This window comes from Thermobia domestica, chromosome 11 (genome assembly GCF_964235325.1).
Source record: "Thermobia domestica chromosome 11, izTheDome1.hap1.1, whole genome shotgun sequence".
Lineage (NCBI taxonomy): Eukaryota > Metazoa > Arthropoda > Insecta > Zygentoma > Lepismatidae > Thermobia > Thermobia domestica.
In genome coordinates, this window is record NC_137464.1 from 30,793,490 (window position 1) to 30,819,509 (window position 26,020).

General features: G+C 37.9%; 1 protein-coding gene across 4 annotated transcripts in view; it reads right to left on the minus strand.

Annotated features, from left to right (window-relative positions):
- LOC145663998 (uncharacterized) overlaps positions 1-26,020 on the minus strand; it is a 167,782-nt gene that overhangs the window by 117,643 nt on the left and 24,119 nt on the right. The window contains exon 1 of one of the 4 annotated variants that reach the window (XM_081730287.1): positions 25,840-25,977. The exons of the other annotated variants lie outside the window; for them this stretch is intronic. The gene's annotated coding sequence lies outside the window, so the exon portion shown is untranslated. Of the gene's footprint in view, positions 1-25,839; positions 25,978-26,020 lie in introns of those variants that run through there. 4 annotated transcript variants of the gene reach the window in all.

The window sequence follows — 26,020 nt, forward strand, 5'->3', positions numbered from 1 at the left end:
AATGTTATCGTTATAAATGCTATATGAGTTTAGAGTCGGAATGACAGTTTCAGGTGGAATTTGAACCACCATAATGCATTCAATATTCTTCCATTGGGAATTGAACCCACATTAGGCTGAGGAGAAGGCAAGCTTCTACTGTTGTCTGGTAGAATCCCTTTAATAAATATCCTTAGGCTTGCTGGCTTCTCCTTACGACTAATGGGAACAAATGTTACTGAAAAGGGCTATTCTTATAAGGAGACTAAATGTGTAGTATTTGACGATGTATGAATTTAAATGTTAATAATGAAACCATCTTTAGTGACAATTTTCACCTTATTATGACGTAAATAACTATATCTGTTAGGTTCACTGACAACTTTGAGTTATATCTTATTGTCCAGTCACGGAATACACTATAATCTGTTGTTATGTAATTTTTATGCTTCTAAGTGCATTCTGTTGTTTACAGTACGGTGCAATCAACACAGCAAATCCTTTTGTTATTTACTGCTTGATAAGAAAGAAAAAAAAAAAGAATACATTGTATGATATCAGTTATCACTTACAATTAAAGAACTGTTCCGCAAATTATCAACTCATCTATCAAACTAAAAATATTTCTGTTGCCTGCTGAAATGTACTTGCGTTTTAGATCCTACACGTGGATGTCTGGATCTAGAGCAGCGTTTCCCAACCTTTTTCAACTTGCGGCACACTATGGGTATAACTTGAATTCTCGTGGCACACGCATAGATATTATTACGTATTTGTAATTATAAAATACCGTGGTATTTTTTTCTGTGATTATTGATCTCATGGAGAAAAAGGTCGATCACTGGTTTTCCCCCATGGTAAATCATTATGCTTATTTCTTTTATTGTAATTTAAGAATAGAAAACAATTGCAATGTAATGTTGGACTCAGGTTTTTAAACATACGCTTTCTTTTTCAAAAACTGTATCCAACCTTTCACTAAGAAGGAAGATCACTAAATAACGAGCAAACAAACAAATCTCTTGTTCTTTTAAAACACAAATGAAGGTAATTTATATGCATGTTTGGTTTGTCGAAAGGATTGAATGATATTTTAAAATTTCAAGTTACGAAATAGTCTCCAACAATAAAGAAGCAATAATGGTCATAAAATGATAACAAATACTTTTTTCAACATTAAAATTGTACAGAAAAGTAACAAGGTCTGAAACTTAAAATTGTAGATTCGTAGGAGAGATCCATAGTAATGTTAAATACAAATATTCATTTTTTCCCTACGTCTTGCTATAGAATTAGGTCTAATAATTTATTTCGATTTCCTCGCGGCACACCAGCGGCTCATTCACGGCACACCGGTTGGGAAACGCTGATCTAGAGGAAAACAAATGGATACCGTTTAACATGGGCAAATTACCGTTAACTTTTATTATGGTGATCCAATATTGCAACCGGAAATGAGATAACTATAACTTTCGGTTTAAATAGAGGGAATAAGTTACAGAGTTGGAACTTGTCCTTGGGAATAAGTCCAGAGTTGGAACTTGTTCTTGGCACACTAAATTCATATATGAAAGCCGTTTCTCCCTACCTTTTAACAGTTTGTTCTATGAGAACCTATGCTGAAACCGAAAGTTGCTATAGATTTCTACCATTTCCTGTTTCCATATTATAATAATTTCTACTGCTTCCGGTTGTGCTAAAGAGGTACCGGTAGGGTCAGGGATGGGATACACTTGCACAAAGCTGAATCCATACCGGTGTATATAATCGGTATCGGTATAAATTGGTATTGGGTGTATCAAAAGTCCGGGCCTATAAGCTAATGTTACCTTTACCTTTATACAAGAAACAGTACCGCTCTCTTCCGCAATCTAAAGCTCTCCTTCGTGTTGCTAAAAGCCTCCTTTGTAATAATACAGCACATTCCTTTGTAATATTATAGTTTTCCTTTGTAATACACAGCTCTCAATCGTGATAATAAAGCTCTCCTTCGTGACACTAAAGATTTCCTTTGAAATACTACAGTTTTGCTTCATTTCTTCGTAACTACAGTTTTCTTTCATAATACGAGAAGCATGTAAAAGAAAAAGGCCGATATATTTAAAAAAAAGAAAGAAAAGAAAATGATAGAAGAAATTTATGATGATTGATATACAAGTGCATAGCTTGGTTATTTTTCGACATAGTTACAATGAACATCCAGACACTTCTGGTATCGTGCCACAAGCTTCCGTAGATCCTAGGGGCGGCTCTAGGATATTTTATACCCTAGGCGAAAACATGTTTGCGTCCCCACAATCTCCTTCTTCCTCAAACCTAACCAAAGTGAAGCTTTGTCACCCCTGACATTTTCACCACATCGTCACGTTGTTACCATTTGTTTAAGCATTAAATAAAATAAAATTTACTTCCAATGCCTCTCTCTATGATATTAGTAAGTAATCTATAAGCCAATTATTAAAAAAAATATTACTGTAGCATTTGGAATGAAATTTTACTAATATAACCACAGGGCAACAGGAAATTAAAGATTTCTTGTAATGTAAACCATGTTAATGTCCATTGTAAATATAAAACAAAAAATGATTAAGACAAAGCAAAGATAAAGTTTCTTAATTCATTTTAGTTATTTTGAATTTGTGTAATTATTCTGTCAAAAGCTGAGTTGAGTTGATTTTGAGTTTAACGTCCCTTTCAACAGCGAGGCTATATGAGACGGGACGTACTGATTAACGTGGAATCCGAACCACATGAGCTCCCGCCGGAACTGTCAAAAGCCGAGTAACTTAAAAAATGTCCACGTCAGTTGTTATCTGATTATTTAAATTTGGTGCTTTGTGAAAGAATGACCGTTGCATAATCTACAGTCTACGGCGGGAAGGGGGGAAAAAGTGTGTATTTGGTGTTACACGGGTAGCAATATGAAGGGTTAATACTTGAAGTATGGCTTCTTGACTACCTTACGTAGAAACTTTAGTTGAGTGACATTTATGCGAGCATCCGGAGTCTTGGATATTCAGATAATGCAGGAGATCTTCTTTCGTCATAGAATGAACAGTGGGAACACGGAAACGTACTGTGGCCAGATAGATGTTTCCCCGCTCCATATAGGTGAGCAGTAGATATAATTGATCTTGGGTGATCCCACTTTTCATTAACTTCCTCTTCCCTTCCATTATACACTAATAGATTATTATTATTATTATTATTATTATTATTATTATTATTATTATTATTATTATTATTATTATTATTATTATTATTATTATTATATAGTCAGTGTAGATGTAGTTTGTACTTACCAAATTGGATTCTTCTAGATATAAAAGAAGTGCCATTCCCAGCACATCACGTTACATTAGTCTTGTCTATTTTACTCAAAACAATAAAAAAATACCGAATCTTAAAAATAAAAAGAAATATAAAGAAATAATTATTTGGCATACTTTTCTTGTAGCTCAGAAATAACAAAAGGGCAAGTTATGTATGACCTTATCTGGACTGGCTAAAAACTTTCTCCAACGTAGGATAAGAATTGGAAGTTTTTTTCTTTTCTTTTCTATAAGGTTTGTATAGGAAGTATTTATTTTCATAATGTTGAGTAAAGGTGGTGGATTAGTGTTTAGAATTATTATAAAGTTAACGGTGGTTGGTGGTAGAACTTTCATCTTTACCACGAGGGTATCCTGGTTCAATCCCAGACGATGTAAGTTTGTAGTGGACAACATTGTGTAAGTTATTTTTCTTGGTGTTCTACTGTTTTCTCCTACATTTCCATTGCACTAAGTTTTGTTTTTTAATAACCATCTACTTCCGTTCAGAGTGCTTCTCCTTTTAGCTACAGAATATATCTGTAGAACGTGAAAGTAAATACTTCACGGCCTCATTTCTGAACTAGTAGCTAGCACGCGCGTGCCTTTGGCACACAGTGTCCTGGGTTTGACTTCTGGGGAGAGCCTTGACATTTGAATACAATACGATAATTCATATTCGCCAATTCCACGTCTCAAATAGCCTCAGTGCTGAAAAGAGGCACTAAACTTCAATGAACCAACCAACTAGTAAAGAACTCATTTCCATTCAAGAAGAAGAAAGGGTGTCAATGCACCTTTACATATTTCAGTCTTCTGTAAAAAATAAATGATTAACTAAAAATAAAAATATGTGAATTCCTTTGGTCGCTCAAGGATGGTGAAATTTTTAAAGAGTAAGATATTAAAAAGCTACAACTTAAGTAGAAACCAGTTGAGAATGTTCTAAGAGCATTGCCAGAACCAACTTAGCCCTTTTAGAATTTTTGGTAACTTTTGTTACCATGGCGCAGTATCGTCTTTGACCGCTTATTTAGGTTCTATAACAGGTATTTAAGCCGGGTTTCTATTATTGGTCAAGTCAAGGATGGAGCAAAGAACATCCCAGATGCATTTTGGAACCGGATGGCCAACTTGGCGACGCCAAGTGGGGGCGGAGAGGCATGACTTTTTTCTTTTTTCTTAAGGCATTTTTTTAAAATCAAGCGTTTAGTTTTCAAGATATCAGATTGAAACTGCATACGGATTGAATACCTTTGGTTATTTTTCAGGGTTTTTTTTTTTTTTTTTTTTTTGAGATTCCTACGTGGAACCGGGGCCGGGCCCGGGGAGCGCAATTGTTCAGAGGCGGTGATTTTTTCAGAAAAATTTCCGGTTTTTCCCGATTTTTCTGATTCAGGTATATGATACGGACATACGAGTGGTATCGTTGGAACGGGCTCGTTATACTCAAGAAAATGACGTTTGAACCATGACTCTAGGCCAAATAGTAATGATGCAGTAAATTTTTATTTGTGTATAAGTATATAGAAGGGCCTAAATTCAGACTTTCAACATTTATTCCGCCCTTTGTTTTCAAGATATAAGATCGAAATTTTGCACACATATTATGTACATAACAACGTATTTTTTCAAACTTCAGATCCCTACGTGAACTCAAGCTCGAGTCCGACGGGCAGTGTTTTTGGCGGGATTTTCCAAAAAAAAAAAAAGTGCCTGGTTTTTCCCAAATTTTCCGGTTCAGGTGTACAATACGGGCAAGCAAGTGGTACGCTCTATCAAAAAAAAAAAAAAAAAAAAAAAAACGAGGTATGAACTATGATCCTACGATAAATAGTTAGGAAGCAGTAGCTGTTTGAGTGAAAGTCTAAAATTTACCTCAAAAAGTAGAAATCCTAAAAGGGTTAAAAGCAGGGACCTAGCTAAGGGTGGGACTTGGGGGGGCACCGGCCTCCCCAAACCTTGGCTCCCCCAAATATTTATTTAAAATTATATGTTAGAAATTATATGTTAGTCGCGGAACCGTAAGACTGACGCGAAACATTCCATCACTTGTTTGAGATAATTTTTGATGCTTTATCGAATGGAGGGCTCAAAAATGGAAAAATTCGCAAATAACACAAACAAACAAACAAACAAACACACACACATACAAACAAACAAACAAACAAAAACACACACACACACACAGAATTCAGTAACGAATTTTTCGTTGGAAATCTTTCGGTTGTTACTATAATGACGGTACCACGAGCGCCTTGACTGTGAAGTAAATTCGGTTCTTACATACGGTACGTAGCATAGTGACCGGTCGCCAGTAGATGAATGATATGTTGTTCTTCAAATAATTTCTAGTTTAGCCGTTAGATGGCAGAGAAATGCGTTGTATGATCTGCCATCTGCTGAATGTATTCGGAACTAACTTACACACCTTGGAGGCAAGATATGAAGTACCGTTTTATTTGAGATACTGCAAAATTGTTTCGAAATCGCAAGAGGAATGTCGAACAGCTCTTACAGACGTTACCCACTTCCGAATGGTTGGTACTACTACTGCATCAAAAATAACTTAATAATATCGCCTTTCAGATGTAAATTGAGATGAGCGAGTTTATTCAACAAGTTTTATTTATTTTTATGTACAGTTCATGAGTAAACTTTCTCGAAGTTCAGTCTTACTTAAAAAATATGAAAATTGTAGAAACCAAAATGGCAATAGTAGTAAAAGGTATGAGACCACCGCACTGAACTTCCCTGCAGTAAATCATATGCTGCACATAACGTGCGAAATCCTAGGGAAGGAGAATTCTCTCACAAATACTGTAATTTGCAAGAAAGCAGTAAGTACGCCAGAAATTTTTACTTAGGGGGGTGTTCAAAATTAAAGGGGGGGTGCTCTTAGAATAGTGATATAATTTTTAAACAAACTCAAACAAGAAAACAGTATATTTTGTTACGCAATTGTTGCAATATTATTATTATTATTATTATTATTATTATTATTATTATTATTATTATTATTATTATTATTATTATTACAAATAATAATAATAATAATAATAATATCAACTCTTTGCAGTGGTAGGTTCAATAAAGTAAGTTCACACATTTGAGCATTTATTATTATTATTATTAAACTAAGTAATACAGTGAAACCTCTCAAAACGGACGTCGGTGGAACCGATTATTTGTCCATAAATGAGAGGTGTCCATAAAAGGAAGGGTTCTCTCTCATAACACCACATCACACATATTTATGGCATGGAAAAGTAAGAAAGTTTGTCCTCTTACGAAGATGTCCACTGTTGAGAGATGCCCGTTAAGAGAGGTTTCACTGTATTAGGAATTGACCTCCACTATTTTACCTAGTAATTACATGCGAATTGATTACATACGAATTATTGTAGTCTAATTATTTCGCAAAATTCTATTATTTCAATTTATTCACCCCAGCAAGTTTCAGTGGGTGATTTTTTTTAAAAAAAAAAAATATTAATTGGGAAAAAATTCCCTCGTCCCATGCTGAAATCACATTCGTTTAGCAATTAATACTGTACATAGTTCCAATTTCATTTCATTTAATATTCTAACCCTGTTGTTAACGTTAATTGTTGTTAATATTATTTGATCTCTTAATCTCCGTTCCTGCCCCTTCCTGGCTACGTTCTTCGCTCTGAATATCTTTCATAAGAAAATTATTCATTGATTTAGTTGTTTCTTCTTTATTTCTTTTTGAGCTTCCTCTTTTCTTAGGTTTTCAAAGTATGCTTTGTAGTTACGGTAAGCAGACTTAACAGATGTAAAAAGCTTCTGAGTAATTGGAACCAGTTCTGGTCTATTTCCGAATTTCTTCATCCCAGACATTATATTTAACTTAGCAATAAGAGTTCTCAAAAACGTAAAATATTCAAATTCATCACCTACTCTTAAGAAGAACATACAAGAAGCATAACACAAGACGAACATGATGAACCACACAAACACACTCACACAACGTTGAACGGAGCGATAACTATTACAAGAGAAAACTAAAAGATTATTATAATAGAAGAAAGAATAGACACAGAAGGGTTCTCAACCCCACCTTGAGAGCTTAAGCATCCACCAACCGTTCACTGTGCTTTAGAAAGAATAAAAATTGAAGTGAGAATAAACTGACTATTTCACAGTGGCTGCAAGTACTGAAGCTTTCAGAAGAGTAATGAGTAACAAATTTCTGCCTTTTTCCATTTGTTTTTATATTTTTCTTTAGAAAACTGCCAACGCAAAACATAAATCGCACGAAAAAGTCACTTTGCCTCTCAAAAAAGTAACTTTTGAAAAAAAAAAGTAACTTTTAGTGATCAACTTGAAAAAAAAGTAAATTTTAGTTTAAAAAAAGTGACTCGCTATGAGCCCTACTCCGCTCAATGAATTTACGTGAATAAAAATATACTTTACAAAAATTAAGCTAGCGCCAAATGCGTTCCTGCATAACACTAGACTCAGTATAAAAAAATATATAATTCTTACTTCGATCGATCTCTTCATTTCTAAAAACGTCTTGACTACACCCTTGTAACGTCCGTCCGTTGATATACCATTTGCAGAGCAGGCTCGAAACCAGCCACAGAGCTTTGGGGTTCATTAATATGTTAGGAGGGGTCAAATCATTAAAAATTATCTTATAAATATCTAAATTGTGTATTTTGTATTGAGATCTGGGCTGGACATGAAAAATTTAAGGAGTGCCAGGCCCTCCTTAGCCCCCTTCTGGTTGCGAGCCTGTTCCAGAGCAGCAATTACGAACTGAATCTGGTATAGGCTTATTACTATATTGTCACATTTTTCCTTATTGAGGAGGTAGGTAGGTGAATGACCGCTCAAGACGTTGCTAATTTCAGTAATCTGCATCTGTCCATCAATCTCTTTTCTCGGAAACGACCGCGGAGCCCAGGAGGGTAGGTATCAGCGGTCTGTTTTGTCAATTGTTTAGATCGAACACCGCCCGAAACAATGAGGTCATGTAGTTCTCGAAGCCGTACATGAGAACGAGGTCGCTTCGTATTTTGAAGTGAAATAAATAAATAAGAATATTGTCTTCTTTCCTGAACGCTAAACCTTTTTTAACTTGATGTAATAAATAACCTATATGATACTCATTGATACAACTGAATTTGGGGGAGTATTCCTTTTCCATCCAGGGGTGTGTGTAAAGAAATTTGGAGGGGTGTTAGGGGGGTGTTGGGGGGGGTGTAGATTACTCCCTGCAAGAAAGTGAATAAAATCACATTAGTGTCAAAGTTTGCAGAGTTTCAGAAGCGGCTCGTAAGGTGTTACACCGGTGAAAATTTAAGTTTTGTTTTCGCTGATACTAAAAGAAAAAAAAACTTTCTTAATGTACAGTACTAATTGTATTGAACAATTCTGTGGCTTGGGTCTTTAAAAAAAGGCCAATGTTACTTTTTGGCGAAAATGAGATTTTCAGCAATTTAATGCCTCTAAATGGATATTTTCTTGCGTAAGAAAGGCAAATGTCAATATGGAATAGTTTTAGAATATTTTTTTTTTTTAAATAATGTTATAGACCCTCGCTGAGGGTGAAGTAATCTGTGGTTTAAAAAGGCCAAAGATTACACTGGCTTTCCTTCGCCAAAAAAAGTAACATTGGCCCCTTTAAACTCAAGCCACAGAATTATTTGATTAGATAGCCTTCATTTCCTTAGTTTCAAGCAGTACAACTATAATTCTTTACCACTGTAACTTCCCTCACGAGCCGGTTCTCAAAATTAGCTACAGTAATACATATGTAATTAACATGTATTTCATATGTAATTAATGGGTGAGCAAATGGTTAACATTATTCCTAATTGTACGTAGTTTAATAAGTATGAATATCCAAATATAGTAACTATGTCGAAACATTCCAGTGCGAAGTTTTTATATATATATTTTTAACACTTCCCATCTCCCTTCGACTGTTAGGATGTCGCACCATGATACTGCAGTTATTACTGAACGATGTGTGAAATAATAACAAAATCGCCTGAAAAATTAAGTAAACGGAAGCCCCTAAGAGTAATTACCCCATCTGGACATAGTTGAAATACGACTTGTGGAATTTCATTACCAATGACGTATTGATGTAAGAAATACAAACAAAATCGTTAGAGCAGCTTTTGAGGATATTCATACTTTTTATTTTCACCCTCCAGCAAACTACTTTTATTTTTGAGGATATGAAGAAAATTTTACCTTCTTCCTCCTGGAGAATCTACTGAAGTTCAAAATTTGGTTTGAGTATGTTGAACGGTATAAGAGTTGTCTATGAGCCAAGAGTTGAGGCTTGTCTAAAAAAGTGTGAAAGTGGTTGTGTCTCGTTTCGGAAAATATAGCATATCTGTTTTTGTTGAAAGAGCTCTTTAACGTGGGCAACCCTAAAAGGTACAGGTACGATTAGGCGCGTGTACATACAGCGGGATGGACTAAAGGACAGTCAGACATTTAAAATCACTTTTTGGCGCGATGGGTTATGAAAAGTGTAAATCCATCGAATTATTGAATGCAATAGACATGGAAACTTGTATGGCTTGGGATCCGAATCACGGACTCTTTACACCAGATGTAAGCACTCTACCACTACGTCATCGTGCCCCTCCCCCCAAAAAAAAATCGAATTTAGAAATCAGTACAAATCTTATATTGTTTGTTGTTGGAGAATGGAACCTGATTGCACATGTTTAATTTTTCTAACCGTGTCAAAAGGAAATAACGTGTGGGAAATACGAACAGTCTGTCTCCGATCTCGCACCCTTATTTCTCAGCTGAGGGTTACAGGCTATCGTAGTGAAGAAGGTCAGGAGAGGTCAGAACAGAAGGGACGCCTCTTTCCCCTTAAATTCAGTGTTTCTTAGCAAGAGACGAAAGGGAAGTAAGATTAGGAAAATATTTTCTTATTTCTTTTTCCTACTGGAAGAAAGATTTATAATTCTCTAGATACAGTAGGTCTTTGTCTTTTATTCGTGCATCTGCATGAAGGTTAAAACGAATGAAGGAGGAAAAGATATTCAAGAAAAAAAGTTTATCTTTCGTACGACAAAGAGTAAAGAGTTCAAAACGTGTGAGGAGCCTTTAACTTTTCTCTATTATAAAACACAGAGCGTTCTAAGCTCTCAACGTTTCTACGTTGCAGTTCAACGTCACAACTAGAATTTTCAATATCCGTGAATTGGAAGACAACAGAACGTTACCACAGGTAAGTGTATGAATAAGTTTATTATTAATATTTGGAAATTACACGTTTCTTCACATCTTAACCAACTGCTTCTGACGTTCTTCTATGTATCGTACAGTTAACAGTACCTACTCAAGCTTTTGAATTCTCTTCGAGATTTTTTTTTCTTTGATCTTATGCTAACGCTAGTCTTTCTAACGCCATAAATTTTCAAATAGTATGTTAGTCACTTTTTATGTGTCCTATTATTAAGTGTGTACGGGACACGGTTACGAGTAGCTGTGGCACTGTTAGGAATAGGTGTGTCACCGTTAGGAATGGGTGTGTATCACTCTTAGAAGTAGGTGTGTCATCGTTAGGAGTAGATATATCACTATTATGAAGGCAACCAAGAAAGTTCTGTCGCTTTTTTGTGGAGGTCTGTGTCCCATTGGCCCTCACACCGTGAGTTGAATGCGAATGGAGATAAGGCGGTCAATTGTTTGTGTGACTGCATCTAACATATTACCTGGTTGTGGCAGTTCAGTTACACCATGAACTTGCGTAAGAACTACGCAGACAGTGCAGCGGTGGTTTAACAAGTTTAAGGACGGTGACGAAACACTCAAAGACCCGCCACGCGCCGAAAAACCAACACGTGTACAAAACGAAGATTTTCAGGCAGCAATTGAGGCGAACAGTGACTAGACATATGAGGAACTGGGACTACAATTCAGTGTGAGTGGAGAAACCATTCGGCAGCACCTCCATCTATTTGGAAAGCATGCAAGTTGGGTCCATGGGTCCCACATGATTTGTCTCCTGGCCAAAAGGCAACGCGAGTACACATCTGTGTTTTTTGCTCTCTCGTCTGAGGAAAGAGTCATTTCTGGACAGGGTGTTCACATGTGATGAGAAGTGGGTCCTGTACAAAGCTCCACGGCGCCGTCACCTTTGGTTAGCATTCCATGAACCGGTTCCAAAACAGCCGACATCAGCACTGCACCAGAAGAAGGTCCTCTTGTGTATTTGGAGGACTGCTTGCGGCATCGTGCATCGGGAACTGCTACCAGCTGGTCACAGCATCAATGCAGCTGGGTACTGTCAGCAGTTGAGTCGTGTTCAAGAAAAACTCAAAACTCTGGAGCCAGCACTTGTGAATCGCAAAGGGATCCTCCTGTTACAGGACAATGCAAAGCCCCACGTAGTTAAGATGACCCGGGACACCATTCTACGCCTTGGATGGGAAACACTATTGCATCCACCATATTCCCCGGACAACGCAGCGTCCGATTACCACCTGTTCCATTCCTTAGACAGTCACCTTAGAGGACGCTAGTTCAAATCCCTAGTAGAGGTGCAAAATGTACTTGATAACTTCTTCGCTTCACGGCCCACCAAGTTGTCCCGCGATGGAATCCATGGCCTTGCAGAACGTTGGCAGGAGGTCGTCCACGCTGATGGGGACTATTTTTGATCTTCTAGGCAGGAGTAAAAGTAAAGGGGAACGGGGGGGAAGTCGTCCCTCCACTTCCAGAAATTATCTGTGGCCTTCCCCACTTTCTAAAAAAAAAATTACAATGGGAATGACAGGCACGGGAATGGCGTGACGTCATGCTTCCCCCTATCATTTCAAATCCACTTTTACCCCTGTTCCAAGTACGTCTTAGGTGACATATCGATGTTCGAAGGTGGTGGGTGAAAAAGCGACAGAAGTTTCTTGATTAACTTACAAAAGTAGGTGTGTAACCGTTAGGAGTAGAATGTCACCGTTAGAAGTAGGTGTGTCACTGTTAGAAGTAGGTGTGTCATTGTTAGAAGTAGGTGTGTCACCGTTAGGAGTACATGTGTAACTGTCAGAAGTAGATGTATCACCGTTAGGAGTAGGTGTGTCACTGTTAGAAGCAGGTGTGTCAATATTAGGAGTAGGGTGTCACCGTTAGAAGTAGGTGTGTCACTGTTAGAAGTAGGTGTATCACCATTAGGAGTTGGTGTGTCACTGTTAGATGTAGGTGTGTCATTGTTAGAAGTATGTGTGTCACCGTTAGGAGTAGGGTGTCACCGTTAGGAGTAGGGTGTCACTGTTAGGAGTAGGGTGTCACCGTTAGAAGTAGGTGTGTCATTGTTAGAAGTAGGTGTGTCACCGTTAGGAGTAGGGTGTCACCGTTGGGAGTAGGGTGTCACCGTTAGAAATAGGTGTGTCACTGTTAGAAGTACGTGTGTCACTGTTAGAAGTAGGTATATCACCGTTAGGAGTAGGTGTGTCACCGTTAGGAGTATATGTGTCACTGTCAGTAATAGGTGTGTCACCGTTAGGAGTAGGTGTGTCACTGTTAGAAGTAGGTATATCACCGTTAGGACTAGGTGTGCCACAGTTAGAAGTAGGCGTGTAACCGTTAGGGGTAGGTAAGTCACCGTTAGGAGTATGTGTGTTAATGTTAGGAGTAGGTGTGGCACCGTTAGGAGTATATATGTGTATCACCGTTAGGACTAGGTATGTCACAGTTAGGAGTAGGTGTGTCACCGTTAGGACTAGGTGTGTCACTGTTAGGTGATAAATATCAATACGTCATATACAACACATACTTTTTAACGTATGCAACGAACGACATAATTTTTAACGTTACAAAATATTTATCTCGAAAATTGCGCATGAGAATTTACCCTCAAATATGTCCTTTTCTTTTCAACTAGGGATGCGCACGAGTCGAGACATGTCTCGAATCTCGACTCGACTCGACTCGAATTCGAGTCGAGATTCGAGTCGAGACACACTTTGTAAAATTCGAGACGAGTCGAGACAAACGTGTTTCTCGACTCGAATTTTCGAGTCGAGACACGAGTCGAGTCGAGACAGCTCATAAAAATCTCGACTCGACTCGAATGTCTAGAAAATTTTTCTAAAACTTTTAATATTATTATGAAGAAATTATTCACTCAGGAACAGCCTTGAAACCGATTCCAGCATTTATTACTTTAGAAAGGTACAGAACGTATAAATTTAATAGTTAATCTTCCGAGATCAAGATCTAATTTTCAGCTCAATTCAGTTAATTAAAACTAGTAATTAATGTCGTGATATTTGATTGTACTTCAAATATAATAATAATAATAATAATAATAATAATAATAATAATAATAATAATAATTGATTATCTAGTTTGTATAAAACTATTATCCGTAGCCTATATCTAGTCTGTATAAGAACATTGCAATAAAGTGAACATCATAAATTCTCTGAATGAGCAATTGGCAGTCTATAGTAATTTAGCATAGTTATAACTATTGTGTTTTTATTTCCATGAACGATATAGGGCTACATAACTTCTGGACAGGGCCAGATTTAAGGGGGTGCAAAGGTGCACGCTACCCCCCTTTGTTGTAAATATACCTGTCTAAAATGAGAAGCTAGCAGTGAAAATACCGCGACATTTGTGTGTCGTGAATGGGCCACTGATGTACCGCGAGGATATCAAATCAACATTATTAATTCTATAGCAATCAAATTGCAAAACGTAGGGAAAAATGAATATATGTATTGCACATTACTATGAACCTCTACTATGAATCTACAATTTTAAGTTTCATGCCGTGTACATTTCTAATGTTGAAAAAAGTATTTGTTATTGTTATGACCATTATTGCTTCTTTATCGTTACAGACTATTTCGTAACTTGAAAATTTAAAATATCATTCAATCCTTTCGATAAATTATTTACATTTGTGTTTTAAAAGTAAAATAGATTTATTTGTTCGTTCGTTATTTAATGATCTTCATTCTTAGTAAAAGGTTGGATACAATTTTCGAAAGAGTAAGCGTATTTTTAATAACCTGAGTCCAACATTTCATTGCAGTTGTTTCCTCCTTTTAAATTAGAATGAAAAATAAGCATAGTGATTTACCACGAGGAAAACCCAGTGATCGAGCTTTCTTTTCTGTGCTAAGGAGATCAGTAATCAAAGAAAAAAAAATACCAGTGTGTTTTATATTTACAAATAATAATATCTATAAGTGTGCCGCGAGAATCCATGTTACACCCATAGTGTGCTGCAAGTTGAAAAAGGTTGGGAAACGCTGGTTTAGAGGAAAGAATAATTGGTACACTCCCTCCTCCCTGCTCTCTCTCTCTGCCTAGTATATTTTCTTTATTTTATTGTCTCCGAAACACCATTCCAGACAAATGCTTTTCGGTAGAAAAGTTAGAAACAAACCATCCCGCTCTTGGACAAAGTGGGCAACATGCGGTAGTCAGGTCAATGAACCTGCTTTGGAAATTTTCGTGCAATTTAGGTTACTGAGAGGGTGTAGTTTCTTCAACTAAGCCGCCTTCTACTATGGCTCGTGCCATAAATAAGTCATCGTCTGATCATATGGGAAACACCGCTAGTTGTCCTTGCCTGACATCTGTTTCATATTCATATAGCAAATGTTTTTTTTTTTTATACACGGTGTTGTATCTATCCAGAGAAATATCATCCGCCCCTGTTCCCATTTGAAATGTTGCGGTTGACCCCCTTGAGCCTTATGATGGGGGCCCTTGGGGACTTGCTTCTTACAAAGTTCTCTTGGCCCTCGACATGAGTACATTCCTGTGCAATTCGATTTGCAACATCTCTTTTCGCTTCGCAGCAATTTGAGATCACATTGTTAGATGCCATGTTAAGACAACACATATTTGTGGCGGCCATTTTGAAAAACATGCTTCATATAGCAAATGTTTCCTATATATGTTGTTGCACATTCCATGATCAATCGAGAGAGGTAACACTCGGTCCCTGTTTCCATTTGAAAATTTGAAGTTGGCTCCTGGGGTCCTATGTTGGGGATCCTGGGGGCACTTGCTTCTCACAGACTTTTATCACCCCCTGACATTGGTACATTTCTGGACAACTGGATCCGTCACATTTTTGTTCGTTTCGCAAATCTTTCAGGTCACAAAGTTTGATGGGACACCCTGCATATTCCCACATACGACCCAACCATGACATAATGTTCACTACTTCTATTATCGGTTGTTGGCTCAACCCAACTATTTCATGTTCCCCGACTTGACATTGCCTCAATCACTCTAACATTGATGCATTCCGAGTGATGCCTGTTGCCGGAATTTTCTTTTTCTGAAGCGAGTGGCCTAACTATATTAGACTTGTCTGGATGTCCATGGCCGGTCTTGCCAACTTTGGAACTCGTTTTTCTTTTCGACTCTAGGTACGTCGGTTTCCTGCATATTCGGTGCTTCTTGTTTTGTTCATTCTAATATGTACAGCCCCTGATCAAATGTGGCGCATTATGGCCAACTCCGTTTTTTCCGTATTTTTCGTACTTCTGTTTTTTCTATTTTCTTTTGTTAGATTGTACTACTGATTAGACACGCCATATCTTATGTTCTACATGACAGGTTGACACTGAATATTGCACTCACTTCATATAGTGCTCTTTGCAAAACATGTACTTTTCATTGCAGTTGGCAACACTGTTAACCCCACTGGTGGCCTTCATTTGTTCCCTATTGTGGCAAATCTCTTTCTATACATCACTTGTCAGCAATGTATTTTACCGTGCCCCCCTTTTTTTTTTGTGGAATTTGCACTTTTCCCCCTTGTCCAGCCTTGCTGTTTCCCGAACTTCCACCCCTTATATTTCCTGAGCCTATTGCTATGGGCAGCTAATTTTTTGGGAATGCTCATCTCTGTTACAGCTCTTTCAATTGGCATAGGCCACACCTTTCACTGCAGCTATCATTTTCGGAAGGTTCCCTTGTGAGATCCGAACGAGACAATTGTGTTCGCATTGGATATGTTATAACTAGACGAATCCCGAAGTTATACGTGTCACCGGGCGGGATATCGTGAGTTACAACATATTCAACGAACTTAAAAAAGTTCATTACTGAATTCTCTATTCTGTGTGTCTATCTGTCCGTCTGTCTGTTATTTGCGATTTTTTCAATTTTGTACACTGCATTAGATAGAGCATCAAAAACTATTAGACAAAATTATTAAATTTTTCGCGTCAATCTAACCGTTCGCAAGATAGTGGCCAAAAAATGACCGATTTACAGAAATTTAAGCAGCCATATCTCGGGAACCGTAAGTCATAGAGAGATCATATTGGTGTTGATCAATATCTAAAAGGATGGTAAACATTTTGGTACCAAATAGTAACCGGTAGTCACTGTCCAACTGGCCAGTGGTTTGGCCAGTGGCCACCAATTAATATCAGGACAAAAATGTTTAGCATTCTATTAGGGATTGATTACCACCAATATCATATCTCTATGGCTTACCGTTCCCGTGATATTGGCCAAAAACATGGCCAATTTCTAGATATTTAAAAAGCCATAGCTAGGAAATTACCTGCTAGAATAGTTTGAACCGAGTCATTTGTTCGGAAACGATTGGGTAAATGGAAAACTCGGTGAACATGTATTCCATCATTTTCAAGGCCACACTTTTTGGGGTAAAAAGTTTGCCTCAGGGATCCCCGCAGGGCCCCAGACGGGATCCAACTAAAAAGTTTCAAATGGCAAGGGGGGTTAAGTAGCACATCGTTTGAAATCTGTTGTAAAATGAAGGAAAATGGAGCAAGTCTCGACTCTCTACGACAACCCTGTGCAAAATGGCGGCGGGTCAAAATGAAAACAAAAACTTAATTGAAAAGTCCACGGCCACCCGTATAAATCGAAAATGGTGAGACAAATGTAAAAACAAGAAAGGACGTGTGGCATTACGCGATCAAGCTGAAGAGAATTTCACAGTAAATATCAAGCTCAAGCTCGAATTAGTGAGAAACTTGACTAGTGTGATCCTCATTGAGATTAGCGAACGCGAGCTCCATTGAGGATAGAGAGCATGAGCCCGAGTGAGTCACGGTTGCAAAATTACCAATTTTACTTCTTTCTTTCTTTCTTTCTTTCTTTTCTTTTCTTTTCTTTTTTTTCCTACTCCAATGCGTAAGGTTTATGAACAGCAGAAGTGCTTGCTAGAAAGACCTTAATTAGCATTGCTTGAATTATCCATAGACTAGGAACTGCTTAGATATCTAATGCAACTTACGTTCGCATTTTAACAATTCAGGTTGTAATTAAAACCTTGAATACTGAGCAGATGAGCATGCAGAATGTTTTGTTGGGGTGTATTTCTAATACGCAATTAATTCTTCGTAAACAAATACAACTCTATAGTATCTGAAGCGGCTTGAGTTGGATTGAATGAAAACGTGAACATGTATTCGAACTGCGCAATGTATTGTTAATTATCATGAACTGGAACAATTAGAAAAAAATGGAAGCGCGACTGATGAGCACCAAACATCAAAATTTCACAAGGCATGGTCAAAGCTCACAACTCAAAGATCAGAAAAAAAGATTGCCCCATCAACTAACCGTTGTCTTGTCCAAGTCAGTTGCTTCTTTTCATTGTGAAATTTCCTGCAAGTTAATCAGAATGTTGAAAATTTCCTACATTTTAAATTTATTTAGTATGTACTGATCAGTCAGAAGATTATGACTACCAACCTACTATCGATATAATTTCCGTCCAGGCGATATCTGTGTCACCTGCCGACGAATGCCTGCTAGTCAGTCACGCGTACGGTGCATGTAGTATCAGTGAGAGTGCTGGTCGTGTGTAGAATGGGGAAGGCCCGCGATCTGAGTTTGACTGAGGGCAGGTTGTAATGACCCGCATACTCGGCAGGAGAATTTCGGAAACTGCAGGACTTGTCGGATGTTCGAGGAGTGCTGTGGTGAGTGTCTTCAACAAGTCGCGAAACCAAGGGAAAACGACGTCCAAACGTCGAGGGGTTGGGCGCCCCCACCTCATTACAGATGTCGGACGTCATAGGCTGGGCAGACTGGTGAAACAAGACAGGCAGCGAACTGTGGCAGAACTAACATCATACTTTATTACTGGGCAAAGTACAAGTGCGTTTGAACACACAGTGCACCGAACACCCCTAACGATGGGTCTCCGAAGCCCATGTCCCATCTATGTGCAAATGTTAACACCACGACATCGGCAACTACGACTGAAATGAACACATGACCATCGTCATTAAACCTTGGCACAGTGGTAGAGCGTTGCATTGTCTGATGAATCCCGATACCTTCTTCATCATGACGATGGGAGGGTGCGAATTCGTCGTGTTTCAAGAGAACAGTTCTTTGACACCTGTACTGCGGGACGGAGACAAGCTGGCGGTGGCTTAATTATGCTCCGGAAAACATTCACGTGAGCATCTATGTGTCTAGTGAAGCTCGAGCAAGGCACCATGACGGCCAAGGCGTATCACACACTTCTTGCAGACTACGACCATGTTTCCCAACGGTAGTGGCATTTTTCGAAAAGATAATGCACCATATCACAAGGCCAGGATTGTGATGGAGTGGTTCGAGGAACACAGGGACAAGTTCCAAGTGATGTGCTGGCCGCCCAACTCGCCTGATCTGAACCTAATCGAACACAAATGGGATGTGATTGAACATGACTTCAGAGCGCATCGCCCCTCTTCCCGGAATTTACGGGAATTAGATGATCTGTGTGCAAGGGCGCCGATCCTGTTTTGCCGAGGGGGCCCGGGCACCCCCAAAGCTCATGTGAGCCCCCGCATTCTATTTATGAATATACAATATTTGGCATAATTTGAATACAATTTGTCTTAAAATCCTCATATGCCTTCTGCATCTGAATGCCCCCCCACATTTACAGAAAAATCGGCGCCCTTGCCTATGTCTACCAATCAACTCTCTCCAGTGACCTTTCAAGGATCATTGCGTCCATGCCAAGACGCGTCGCCATTGTTATCCGTGCCAAAGTTGGACACACTGACAATGAGGTAGGTAGTCATAATATTCTGGCTGATGTGTGCGTATATTTTAACTCGTATATTTTGTCTCGACTCGAATTCGAGTCGAGTCGAGACAGAGACTGTCGAGTCGAGACACGAGTCGAGACAGAAACATATTTTCGAGTCGAGACACGAGTCGAGACAACATTTTCTCGAGACGAGTCGAGACAGGCTTAAATCTCGACTCGACTCGACTCGAATGCATCCCTATTTTCAACTCACTGTGATCCATCGATTCACATGTCTTGTCAACGGATAATGTTATAATTAAACAAGAATTAAAGTTGATTAATTAATCATAATTTTCGTGTTTATGTCATTAAGCACAGTGTGAACTGTCTTCTCGCTATAGTGTCATAATGGAAAGCTTGGTGAGAGTATACAGTAAACTCTCCGCCGGCTAATTATCTTCCATTTCCTTTTATTTTCTTCTTGGGCAGGACCATAACTTATAGGGGGCAGGGGAGTAACTGCCCCCCAGGGAATCTCCCTACCCTTTCTAGGGGGGGCCGTTTTAAGACAAAATTTTCTTACTTCATATACAATACGAACACAAAATTATAAATGCAGCATCAAACAGGTTCACTACATTACATAAACAAAACAGCACACAAAAGGTAAATAAAACAAAAATGAGTCGTAGGCCCATTTCAGCAGAAAATGTCTACTATTAGGGGCCTTAGGAATATGTATTCGTATGACTTTGAGATTTGTCAATATTGTTCGCTAAATTAATTTGTCATGTATGGAACGAGCCCAGAGGCGTAACTAACGGTCCTACAGACCTTGCCGTGCGGGAGGGCCCACAGGCTCCGGGGGACCCATAAAGAGAAAGATGGAAAGAGAGGCCCAAAAATCAGAAAAAAGAACTTTTCTAGGAAGTCCAAATATGCGTATTAATGCTTGCCCACCCAGAAAAAAAATCTAAGTTACGGCACTGTTCTTGGGGCCGTGGTGGCTCAATGGTAGAGCGTTCACCTCTAGAGCGTGGGGTCCTTAGTTCGATCCCAACTCGCACCAAGTGGGCTTTGTGGTGGACAAACACCACGTGCGTGAGTTTTCTCGGAGTTCTCCAGTTTTCCTCCCACTTTCTTCATCCCAGCATTTCATTCATTTGTCATCATCGCCCGTACGTAAGATGTAAAACTCTTAAGATTTCATTTCATTTATTATTTTCTTCTTTTCTTCTGTTGCGACGATATATTACAGTACGATATAAAAACTTCTCACGATTATGCGCTTTAGGGTGAGGGAGACGGATGATGAAAGCAAGCGAATGATGACGGAACAAGTGGTGACATGAGAATGTGGGAGGAAACGGGAGTATCCCAAGAAAACTCACGGACATCATGTCCCTACCACAAATTTACTTGGTCAAGAATCGAACCAGGGACCAAAGATAAGCGCTCTACCATTGTACCACCGAGTCCCTCTGAAAGAAGTATTTTAACAGGAAAAAAAGAGAAACCAATTGATCGACATTTCTGTGTACACGGCTGAGTTCAAATATTGAATTTATAAACGTCAAATAACTATTAATGAATACAAGGAAATGAATACTTACAAGCTAGCTAGCTGCTTCGTTGTTCTTGACCTAAACAGTAGGAAACAGATGACACCAGACCCGTACTTATTAACTTTTATCTAATTACTTCGTCATGAATGATAACTGGAACTGCGTTTAATACAAGTTGTGCAAGTACAATACAAATGTAAAGAGATCTTGATTCACTAAGCAAAGAAAAATTCAACGAGTTTTCACAAAATCCTTTTCTTTTCACAGAATTACATAATTTAACCTTCCTTATATTGTATTACGTCAACTGCCTGACAAAAAATTAACAACGAGTCTTTCATATTAAAATGTGTTACCTTGATAATATTTAGTTGTGGTTTTCACAGTAAGTAAAATTATTTATTCACTTTACATTAGTACTTTAATTTCTTGGAGACCTCAATCTAGAGGTGGGATTTAGGCTAGACTCGGGATAACGTTATTAGACTGAGAACTATGCTAAGCATACGTGTCGCATATGAGATTCTTCGTGGCTAAGCGGTTAGCGGACACGCCACTGGCGTTGGGAAACCCTAGTTCGATTCCCGGAGGAGCTCATGTGGCTAGAATTCCACGTTAATCAGTAGGTCCTGGTCCATATCTCATATAGCCTCACTGCTGAGCGGGTTATTAAACTCAAAAACAACAAGTGTCGCATATCTTATAGAACGGCTATATCCAGGAGCGGATTAAGGGCAAAGCCAACGGAGCCCAGGCTCCGGGGCCCCCAGGCTCAGGGGGCTCCCCAAAATCCCTCTATTTAATACTAAAATATAGCAATCAACTTATTATATTATAGACTTCAGACCCATGCTAATTTTTTCCGCTCGCTACGCTCGTGGTATTATTAGAGTTAAGTCTTTCTCCACCAGCGTCTTCACGATACTTATTTTGTGATGAAGTGAGCTATTTTGGCCCTCTATTAAAAAAAAAAAAAAAAAAAAAAAAAGTATTAGCTTGTGGAGACAATTCCTTTGAAATATCTCTGTCATTACTTAGAACAAATCTAGGAGCTTTTCCAAATCTCCTTTACTCTATTAGTGTTTTTGCGGAGACTGTTGAACATTTGGCTTATATTTGTCATTTGTGTGTTACACTGCAGCATATGAGCATTTAACTGTTAATAATGAATGTAATTAAACTAATTATTGTAAACTTGGAGCACATTAAGATATTACAGCAAAGTTTTCAGTGTTTCCATAATCCTATGAGGCTGTAGAAGGCAGCAAAGAAAATTTATGCGCTGGAATTCGTAACATAGTGCCTGCTTGAAATAGTCGGCTCCAGGGCCCAAAAAGCCTTAATCCGCCCCTGGCTATATGCGTCAGTCTGTCTGTTGACAGGTATCAGCAACAAGTGTAAGAAATATCGAGACGCAGTATTTTACAATCGATTCAGTCTCTCAAGACTAGGTTCCATCTCGTCCGTTAACCCTGTTCTAACCGGAAGTGGTTGAAATTACCAATTTCCTGTTTCAATGTTTATCACCATAGAACAAAAGCGATAATACATAGCGACAAGTATTTTTTGCAACCAATTCAGCGGCTCAAGAGAATATATTAACATCATCTAACTATCTCTTCCTACTGAAACCGGCGGTTTCAACACTGATTTCCATGGACAAAAAACGGTAAATAAAAATATCGAGAAGCTGTTTCTTGCAATTGTTTCAGTGTCCCAAGAATAAGATCCATTTCCTCCGTTAACTCTCTATTCAAACCGGAAATGGTAGAAATCAATCACTTCCGGTTTCAACGTTGCTTCCTATAGAACCGAAACGGTAATAGATATCGACAACCTGATTCTTGCAATCGATTCACTGTTTCAAGAGAACATACCATTGCTACTCGCAACACTCTACGCAAATCGGAAGTGGTTGAAATTTTGTAGTATCCCCGGTTTCAATATCGATAGTCTTAAGGTAATAGGTATCGAGAAGTGATTTTTATTGTAATCGACTCAGCGTCTTAATAATATGTTCTACGTTATCCTTTAACGCTCTGTTCAGACCGGAAGTGGTACAACTTAAGTATTTTTCCTGTTTCAACGCCGGTTCCCATAAAGCAAATATGGATTTTTTTTTTTTTTTTTTTTTTTTTTTTTTTGCAATCGATTCAGTGTCCCAAGAGAAGGTTCGATATTCTCCGGTAGCATTCTAATCAAACCATAAGTGCTAGAAATCAACCACTTCCGGTTTCACCGTTGATCCCTATAAATCAGAGACGGTAATTGATAGTGGCAAGCTGTTTTCTTCAATCGATTCAGCGCCTCAAGAGAGCAAACCATCACCATCCGCAACACTCTACGGAAACCAGAAGTGGTTGAAAGTTACTAGTATTTTCGGTCTCAATATTAATTTCCATAGAGCAAAAACGGCAAGGTATTAAAAAAAAAAGTTTTTATTTTTTGACAGACTCAGCGTCCCAAGAATGAGTTTTGTCTAGACTTATATTTATCTGTTGAAACCGAAAGTAGTGAAAATGTAAGATTTTTTTTTGTTACAACACTGATCGCATAATGAATGAATCGAAAATAGATAGCAACAAGCAGTTTGTTGATATGGATTCAGTGCCGCAAATGATGAAAAAAATGAAATCTTTGAGTTTTACGTCCCACGATTATGCCGGTTAGGCTAAACGAGACGGTGATTATGAGAAATGAAGGAAATGGTGGAATGAAGAAAGTGGGAGGAAAACTGGAGAACTCCGAGAAAACCCACGCACACGGTGTTTGTCCACCACCACAAAGTACCGTAAATGATGTTTTGCCTCTATTGCAACAGGAAAGGGATAGACACCAATTAACATTTCCGGTTTTAACATTACGATATATAGAGCCAAAACAGTAAGGGATAGCCCGTAATGGCTTTCTGATGGATTCTACGTCCGAGGAACAGAATCTTTCTTTGATCTTATGAATCTGTTGCAACCAATAGTTATAAATATACTATTACAAGTTTGAGAATTGCATTCACACAAGTTTGGAAGTCTACGATAGTTTCACACTGTGAATCGAAACTCATGTCTTCTTCTTCTTCTTCTTCTTCTTCTTATTATTATTATTATTATTATTATTATTATTATTATTATTATTATTATTATTATTATTATTATTTGCAATGTAGTATTGGTAGTAGTAGTAGTATATGAACAGGTCTCTAGTTTACACATATCCTTATACCGTTTTATAGTAGTCATGCCAAATGGCGGCCCGCGAATACTCCAGGCCAGTAGTTCTCAACCTGATTGCTATCACGACCGCCATTTTATCACAGCCTCTTACCAGCGACCATCTTATAATTTCTGGTTTGTTATAAGTTTGTGTGGGATTTTAAATATAACCTATTGCACAGATCTCACGATATCCATCTATTTCTATAATAGTAGAATCCACTTCTTGTATATAGTGGATACAGTAACTTCCCTAAAAGCGAATGGATTAAAACCAAATTTGGTCAGTTTATTCATATAACAAATATCGAATCCGATCCGTCATACTGTTTCAAAATAAAGGCCGTTTGAAAATTTTAAAACTTCATAACTTCCTTAATGTTGGGTCATATGATAAAAAAAAAGAAAAAATAAAGTGATTTTTAATTTCGGTTTAAAATAAACTAGGATAGTTGTTTAAAAAGTTACTGAGTATTTTAAATCACTTGATAATATGCGTCACGAAGATTGAACCGGACATTGCTGTACTAGTGAAATCACACCATGCTCAGGTATCTCATTAGCTTTCAATTTTAATTGTATTTCAATACGCAGGTTTTGTTGCATTTGTATTTTTCTGGTATTTCAATATGCAGTTCTCATTAGTTTTATATCGTAGCTCTTTCATTTAAATTGATTTTTGAACAACTCTGCACCTATTAAAAATGTTTAATACACCTATTTTTTGTTGTTCTTAACAGTATGTATAAAAATAAAAATGTGCCTATCAGAACAAAATTCAAAATATTTTCTAGTATTAATTCTAATTATATTTATCTCTTCCGCTTATCTCGCGACCCACATGAAACCCTTTCGCGACCCCAAGGTTGAGAAACCCTGCTCCAGGCGTAACAGAAAGTGTGTGAATCGAGACTTGACTTTTATTTGTGAAAATATTTTCTTTAACCTTTTGGTTACTAACCTATTCTGCAAGGTAAGGCCAACTTCTAGTAGAATGCATATTTCATATATTTGGTTTAAAATGCTCGTAGCTCAGTCCCCAATTGGTCTAGACTCATGGAACAAGCGTCAGGATTCGCAGAATAGAACGAAGATTCAGAAATATTAAGACTTATTGCACTTTCAGCGAACACTTTCCCGGGTTTGATTCCCGATCAGTGCACTCGACTAGTGTCGTGAAGCAAACTGGGGAATCATGTGCATAAAACGTGATGACCACTAAGTCCAGAAAGCACTTCATCCTGCGGTACTTCTAGAACATTTTTTATAGAGGTAGTTGGTAAGTACTTTAAATTATATGCCCATAGCCAAACTCCCTTTATGAAAATTGTTGCGTGAGTGCCTTAGGATTTTGAAACTTGGTTGGATAGGGCACATACTAGTTCCTAAGTGAAGTCTTAACGCGACTACGGTAGCTCCCAAAGTTTTGGAGCTATGGACCTTTAAAGTTTATTTTTTCGCTTTTTCGGCAGCCTATAATTTCGAAAGGAAGCATTTGTGCCCCCAGGTTGGTCTTATCGTCTTTTCATCTTATCTTGGTGTCAGGTACCAATTCCTAAACGTTGTTGGTGGTTTTGAAATACCCTGCATATTACTTTACGTTATACCTAAAATCTTAATAGCACAACTGATAAAATAATGTAACGATTTAAAAAAAAAACTATTTAAATTTACCTTACCTTAAAATAAATTATTAAATTACAAAATTGGTAAAAAAAAAAAAGAAGATATTAAAACAAACTCTTTTTTTAAAGTTAGTTAACAACGTAAAACATGAAACTTACTTCTACTTTCATGCTACGTGAAGGGGAAAAATATAGTTTTCCATTTAAAAACATTGACGTAAAGTCACTAGAAATCACCTTTCCCGTTAACAACCATTATCACGTTCTGAATGAGTTGTGACTGCTCGAGTAACAAGTTTTCATTTTCTTTTCTTTTTCCTGTTTTTTTTTTTTTTTTTTT